Source organism: Ovis canadensis, chromosome 17 (genome assembly GCF_042477335.2).
Source record: "Ovis canadensis isolate MfBH-ARS-UI-01 breed Bighorn chromosome 17, ARS-UI_OviCan_v2, whole genome shotgun sequence".
NCBI classification, from domain to species: domain Eukaryota; kingdom Metazoa; phylum Chordata; class Mammalia; order Artiodactyla; family Bovidae; genus Ovis; species Ovis canadensis.
This window is the reverse complement of record NC_091261.1, coordinates 82,455,933-82,463,537: the sequence shown is the minus strand read 5'-3', so window position 1 is coordinate 82,463,537 and position 7,605 is coordinate 82,455,933. Positions and strand designations below refer to the sequence as shown.

The 7,605-nt window shown below is 53.4% G+C and overlaps 1 long non-coding RNA gene across 1 annotated transcript; it reads left to right on the top strand.

Moving 5' to 3' along the window:
* Positions 1–53: 53 nt before the first annotated feature.
* LOC138422880 (uncharacterized) lies at positions 54–7,530 on the top strand. The gene is made up of 3 exons (XR_011250048.1): positions 54–708; positions 4,374–4,492; positions 5,891–7,530. It is a non-coding gene; the product is annotated as an uncharacterized lncRNA (long non-coding RNA).
* Positions 7,531–7,605: the final 75 nt, after the last annotated feature.

Below are 7,605 nucleotides of genomic sequence, written 5' to 3'. Positions count from 1 at the left end.
GGCCAGGCCCGGCCCCCGGGCGCGGCCCCGGGCCGTGCGCAGCCGGGCCGGCCAGGTTAGGGGGTGGCGGGGCCGACCGCCGCGGGTGCTCAGGTGGTGGCTGACGAAGCTCCCGCGTCCTCTCGGAGCCCTTGCCGCCTTGGCCCCCCCAGGACCCCCGCCCCAGAAGCCCCGGCCCCTGGCCGCACCCCCGTCCGCGCCGGACCGTCCGTTTAACGGGAGCGGGGTTTGGTGCGCCTTGTTCAGCTCTGGGCCTGGCGCTTCTTCGCCCCGCCCTACGCTGATCTCAGACCTGGGCGGAATGAATGACTGTCGGGGACCCCCCGCCCCCGCCCCCGCCGGCCGGTGGAGGAGAGAGCGCCTGTCCAGAGAGGCATCGGAGCCCGGCTCTAGACTCCTGGGGAGCCGATCTCGTTGCTGGGCTGAGCCTGTCCTGCACTGTAGGTAGGGCAGGCGTCCCCAGCTTCTGCGACCCAGTGCCTGATGACGGGAGGTGGAGCTGATGTAAGAATAACAGAAAGAAAGTGCACCGTGAAAGGAATGCGCTTGAATCATCCCCCGCCCCGAGGAAAAACTGTCTTCCACGGAAGGGTCCCTGGCGCCCAGGATGCTGGGGACCACTGTGGCAGGGTGATGGCTGACGTTCCTTCCGGGTAAACTCAAGGGGAATCGTCACGGCCTAGGGCCTTTCGTGACTCAGCAAAGCAGGTTTTCAGCTTCCCTCCAAATACTTTCGCGTCGTGTTACTTTCGGGCACAATTTGAATAGCTCAGAATTTGAAGAGGAAGGCTTGAGTTCCAATCCTAACCTGACTTACCAGTTGACTGTATCATTCCTTGTCATATTTTTTTCATCTTCTAATATTAATTTTTCTTTCAGTTTTATAGAGAGATAGTTGACATACAGCACTGTACAAGTTTAAGGTGTACAGCTTCATGGCTTGACTTGCTTACATCATAAACTGATTATCACCATAAGTTTACATATAGATACAAAATTAAATACAAAAAAAATGTTTAGTGAGCATCTCAAAGATACACAATTATATCTCAGAGAAGTTATCATAGGTTGTATGCTTTGCAAGAGGCACTCAGGGAGGTCTTTTGAAGTCCAGGGCTCATTTCAGTGTTACACAATTATTGCCTATAAGTTAGTCCATTTTGCTTGCTTTGCTAATGTGTGTGTGTGTGTGTGTGTGTGTGTGTGTGTGTGTGGCGGGGGGAGCTATTAATTACATTATTCTACTTTTGTGTATGTTTGGATTTTTTCACAATAAAAATAATTAAGTAATTTCTTATTTTTCCTTAGCACAGCTGAAACAAGCTTAAAAACTTTTTCCCCCCAAAAAACAGCCTAGACACTAAGAGGTAATGAAATGGAAATGAAGGGGACAAACGACAAGAAGCTTTAAAAAGGGGCCATAACGTAAAAAAGATTTGTGATTCTGCTCTAGCTTGCTCTTCCCGAGGTTTCCAGGTAGCATTGTACTTACTCTCTTCTAAGATAGTTAGTTTAGACTCAATTGACAAGGCTTTTCCAGCAACTTGCCAGGGTTCCTGTCCCTGAGGCTGCCTCTGTACTGAGGATTCAACGCCAGCTCTCTTTTTTGGCCTCGCCACGTGGCATGCAGGGTCTTAGTTCCCCAACCGAGAATCAGACCCGCAGCCCCTGCCTTGGAAGACAGGGTCTCAGCCACTGGGCCGGCAGTGAAGTCCCCTCACAGAGGAATCTTTTTAATTATGTGTTTGTTTCCCTTTTCTGTGCGGGGTCTTCATGGCTGCATGGTTTTTCTGCACTTGCGGCTAGCGGGCTTCTCTTTGCGGTGCCTCCTGCTGCAGGGAAGGGCTCCAGAGCGCAGGGCGCGGTGGTCGTGCCGCTGCTGCCCAGCTGCTCCGTGGCTTGTGGGATCTTACCAGATCAGGGACCCAACCCACGTCTCCTTCACTGATAGGCAGATTCTTTACCCAGTGAGTCACCAGGGGAGCCCCCACCCCGCCCCACTGACTTCTGATTCTCCCCTGTCTGGTCCAACCCTGCAAGCGATGGTTAAGGCCGGACGGTCTTCCCAGGTTGCTGCCTTACTGAGGACCCGGGAGGACAGTGTCTGTCCCTCCTTCCTGCCCTAGATTCTTTGCTGGCAAAGACAGTAAGGTAGAAGAGGCCTGCCTGTGTTACGGGGAGACGCAGCAAGCGCGCTCACCGCGCTGACCTGATTGGGTCGGGGGTTCTCAGGCGTGGTCTCCACGAGCCCTGGTTGACCACTGCCTGGGTTAGACACATCCTTGGAGACCCGCCTCGCCCTCTCACCCTGCAGTTCTCCGTCACTGCTCCCCCATGCTTCATGTCTATTTCCAAATTTTTCTCCCTAACACAAAAGAGGAGCTTATTGGTTATCTTCTCCCCCACCATTAGTTTGCTACTTCGATACTAATAAAATAATGTCCAATCCCGATTATAATTTCCCATGACGCACTATTTAAAATATTAACCTGCTCATCTCTTCTTTCCCAGGGGGACATCTCTGCACGAGGCTTGGCTGCTGTGTTAGGAAGTTCTACCGACCCCTCTAGAAAACACTGGCCGACTTAATTCCAGTGTCTTAAAGTCTGGTCATGGCTCCGCCTGGCATTTTCTAACCTAGTTCTAATGGCTCTGCCGCCTCTTGTATAAAATATCCATTTTCTCGGACTTCCCTGGCGGTCCAGTGGCTGAGACTCTTTGTTCCCAGTGCAGGGGGCCCAGGAGTGATCCCTGGTCAGGGAACTAAGATTCCGTGGACCGCAACTAAGGGTTCGCACACCAGACTGCAGACCCCGTGTGCTGCCCACTTAGACTCGAGACAGCCACGTAGGTAAATAAATTAGTTTTTTTAAAAGTCCACTTTTGTGTCACTTGAGCTGAAAGGCAGCTTGTCTTGTTTCTCCTGATTTCAGAGCATCCTGGAGTGCCTTCAGCGAAATCCCCTAGAGGCACGCTGATTCCCTCTCCCATCCCTTCTCGGCCAGTGCTGTGCAGCCCTTTAGACCGGGCGTCCCCAGATTTTCCTCTAAAGATCCAGACAGGAAATATTTAAGGCTTTGCAGGACAAAGAAGAAAATCGAGGAGTGTTATGTAATCTTGCTCCAGCCTCTTGATCTTCCTCCCTGGCTCCAGGAGAAACTCCTGGAAAATGGGAGCATCTTAACACCTCAGGGGATCTGCACCCGTTTTTATCAATCTGGAACATTCTCTCACCTGATGAGAAAAATTTTCTGCAATATTTTAAAAGGAAGTTCAGAATATCATCGTAGTTGAGTGTTAACTGTTTCATCACCCGAGCATGCGAGTGAGAATAATGGGGCTCATCGGGGACAGTATTTCACTTCATTGGGCTTCAGTATCAGTGCCCCCTGACGCTGAAATGTTGACCTGCCAGTGCTGAGCTGCGCGTAATTAGGCTCTGTGTCACCCCTGACGATGTCTCGCACCCAGACGGTGCTGCCCACCCTGCACAATTTTAATGCAGCATGTTCGCTGTGGGATGAAAGCGCAAGAGTTAGTTGCTCAGTCCTCTCCAGCTCCGTGCGACCCCGTGGACTGCAGCCCATCAGGCTCCTCCGGCCACGGGATTCTCCAGGCAAGGACACTGGAGTGAGAAGCCATTCCCTTCTCCGGGGGATCTTCCTGACCCAGGGATTGAACCTGGCTCTCCTGTGCTGCAGGCAGGCTCTTTACCGTGTGGAGGCCCTAGGGAAGCCAGACTGTGGGATGGTATGTGCAAGAATTCTCCGAGATTCTTCTCTGGACATTTGCCTTTTAGCTTGTTGTTATGAATACGTTGCAGATTAATCATCTTCAGTTGAAGTTTGGGTGGGAACTCCTGAATTGCCCAATTAAATAGATTTTGAAATATGGAAGTTTCCATTGCGCTTGGCATCAAGGTCTGAAAGATTCTGCTGGAACTGTAGTTACAGCTCAGAAAATATATCTGGTGCAGGTCTGTGTGGGAATGAGATCTTGCTGCCTCTAACTGCGACAGCACAGGAGGGCACAAACCCGCTTAACATCCCTCTAGGCTCTCAGCGTCAGTGCTCGTCAGAATGCTTTGCGCACTGTTTTGCCCTGTCATCTCATTCTGTTTTACCGGCCGAGCTACACAACTTATAGGGCTCTCAGTTCCCTGACCAGGGACTGAACCCAGGCCCTCGGCAGGGCAGGGGCAGAGTGGTACTCACTGGACCACCAGGGAGGCCTCAGGGAACATCACTTTAATGTCAGCGATAGGCAGAAAATTGCAATCCCAAGTTCCCCTTTCCTCACACAAAATGAAAACCTCAAAAGCCAGTCGGAAAGCACCAGCACTTCCTCCTCAGGACCCTCTGTACACATTTCAGGTTCCTCCACGTTGTGATGGCAGTTCCCCGAGGCGGGGTCGCAGAGAGTTGGACATGAGTGAAGTGACTTAGCACACACATGGACATCGTGCTTCTGAAAATGAAGACTTCAACAAAATGTAACGTACTTTTGGCTGTACTGGGTCTTCGTGGCTGTGCAGGCTTTCTCTCTAGCCGCAGTGCTCGGCCTTCTCGTTGAGGTGGCTTCTCTTGTTGAGAAGCCAGGAAATGGCTTGGTGGTGGTCGCTATAGGGCCCACGGGCTTCAGTAGTTTTGGCTCAGGGCCTCCAGGGCACCGACCCAGTATCTGTGGTGCACGGGGCTCAGCTGCTCCATGATTTGTGGGACCTTCTCAGGTCAGGGGTCAAACCCATGTCTCCTGCACTGGCTGCTGCTGCTGCTGCTGAGCCGCGTCAGTCGTGTCCGACTCTGTGCGACCCCATAGACGGCAGCCCCCCAGGCTCCCCCATCCCCGGGATTCTCCAGGCAAGAACACGGGAGTGGGTTGCCATTTCCTTCTCCAGTGCATGAAAGTGAAAGGTGAAAGTGAAGTCGCTCAGTCGTGTCCGACTCTGCGACCCCATGGACTGCAGCCCGCCAGGCTCCTCTGTCCATGGGGTTTTCCAGGCGAGAGCACTGGCGTGGGGTGCCACCGCCTTCTCTGCCTGCATTGGCAGGAGGATTCTTTACCAGTGAGCCACCGGGGAAGGTGGAAGATTGTTTTTGTTTAAACTCAGGAATCACCCAGGATCCTCTCCACTCTTAGAGCAAAGTCTATTAACTGCTATGATTCAGCTTGGGGTCCAGCCCTCCCGCGATCAGGCAATCGGACCCGCCCATTCCTGCAGCCCTAGAGTGACTCAGTGATCTCAGGAGGGTTTACTCAGCATGGACTCCCAGTATAACCATCTTTCCTCGGCCAGCTTTCTGCTGTGAGGATTAGAAACCCCGATTCAAAATAGTCGAAGCAGGAAGGGTACCTGTCATTCCCTGTGACAGGAGGTCTGTGGTCAGGCAGCTCAGGAGCCAGGATGGGACTTCCCTGGTGGGCCACTGGCTAAGATTCCTGCTCCTGATGCAGAGGGCCCAGGTTCGATCCCTGGTCTGGGAACTAGACCCCACATGCCGCAACTAAGACCTGGTGTCCGGGTGTCCAGACACTGGGTTTGCGTCTTTGATTTTCTTGGTCGAGATGCCTTCAGCTTTTGACCTCACCCTATGGCTGATGGCTACATGGCCGCAGCCACCCGTCATGGGGTCAACGGTGAAAACACACAGCCCTGCCTGGCAGTGCTCAGCCTAGAGAACAACAGAGCTTCTGAAAGAGAAGCTTCTGATTTTAACCAGGCCTCTCCAATAGCCTTCCTTCCGGCAGGGAGAGGACGGGCTTTCAGTGGTGGGAGAATTTTACTCCCCCTGCCCGAGTCGCACCGAGGTTCAGTTGCTCAGTCACTTCCTCCTGCGCGGCTCCACGGACTGCAGGATGCCAGGAATCCCCTTCCTTCACTGTTTTCCAGTCCACTCAGATTCATGTCCATTGAGTCGGCGATGCCTTCCAACCAGCTCACACTCTGCTGCCCCCTTCTCCTGCCTTCAGTCTTGCCCAGCATCGGGGGCTTTTCCAATGAGTTGGCTCTTCACCCCAGATGGCCCGAGTACTGGAGCTTCAGCTTCGGCATCATTCATTCGGCTTCCGATGAGTTCATTCATTCATTCGGCTTCCGATGAATACTCAGGGTTGGTTTCCTTCAGGATTGATGGATTCAATCTCCCTGCTGCCCAAGGGACTCTCAAGTCTCGTCCAAGACCACAGTTCAAAGGTTGGACCATAAAGAAGCCTGCATGCTGAAGAATTGATGCTTCCAAACCAAGGCATAGTTGAGGCAGAACCTTTCCGTTTCAGGCGTACAGCACAACGCTTAGACATATGCACGCACTGTAAGACAGTCCCCACGGCAAACCTGGTCAACACCCAGCGCTTCACCCAGTTTCGAGTTTCCAGCTTGCTCGGCTGCACCTGGCCTTAGCTGCAGCAGGTGGCATCTCTATTTGCGGCTTGTGGGATCCGCCCCTCTGACTAGGGACCATTTGATCCCAGGACCCCTCCATCGGGAGCAGAGTCTTAGCTACTGGAGCACCAGGGAAGTCCGTCAATTCTTTTTCTTGTTTTAATCCCTTCTCTCAATTTATCCCTCTCCACCCTCCGTTTTTTTCTTCTGATGAGAACTGTTTAAGGTTTGCACTCTCAGCCACTTCTCTTTTTCCCCTTGTGTTTGGCCACACGGTATGGCTCTCAGCTCCCCGACAGGGATGGAGCCTGCGTCCCCTGTGCCAGAAGGCAGATCCTTAACCACTGGACCACCAGGAAATCAACCCCCTCACCCAGTCCCCACCATGGGAAGCAGAGTCTGACTAAAAAATCACATTTTATTTCAAGGACTATGGTCGTTCGTTGCATTGAAGGCATGAAGCACGGGAGCTGCTCTGCCACTGACTCCGAGCAGGAGTCCCGCTCGGGTGCGCTTTGAACGGCGCGCTCGTCACTTGTGCTCGAGACATTTCACTCATCAGAGCGGGAAACGCGTAACAACACCGGTAACGTCAACAATTCTGCAAAGGCTCACGGAGGCAAACTGTAAGATTTATACTGAACTGGTGTAGTGTCCGCTTAGAATCACGTTATCCACAACGAGAGCTCAGAGAAGGCGAGATGAAGGCAGGCTTCCCCTCTTGCTGTCCACGCTAAGTGCGGGTCTCCTGGGCCACAGGACGCAGAAAAGACGCCCAGAGGCCACTACAGCCCACCCAGGATCAGAATGCCGCCCTGGGAGGGACTCTTGCCTCTAAGTCTGGAGCGCGTGTGACGTGGAGCCAGCCTTGAGTCAGGAAAGCTGCTCTTTGGAAGGCACGGTGTGTTTCCAAGTGGACTGTGGAAATCCAGGTCTGTCGTTCGGACCCCTCATGGCAAGGCCACGGCCCCAGCCCAGCAGCCCTGGGTCTCCTGACACGTGCGTCCGGAGGCCCCTCAGGTCCTCCTTTGCCCTCCAGGAGTGTGAGCGGCTCTGCCGGCTGGCCCTCAGTGGGTGTGGGAGTAGCTGCCCGCCCAGCACGAGGCTCAGGCCTTAGAATAAACAACTCGAACAAGAACAGAACCAAACACATGGACCCTCTGTGTGTGTGTGTGTGGGGGGAGGGGGGCGGACATTTCCAGAAGAGTGAGGCCAACCTTCCC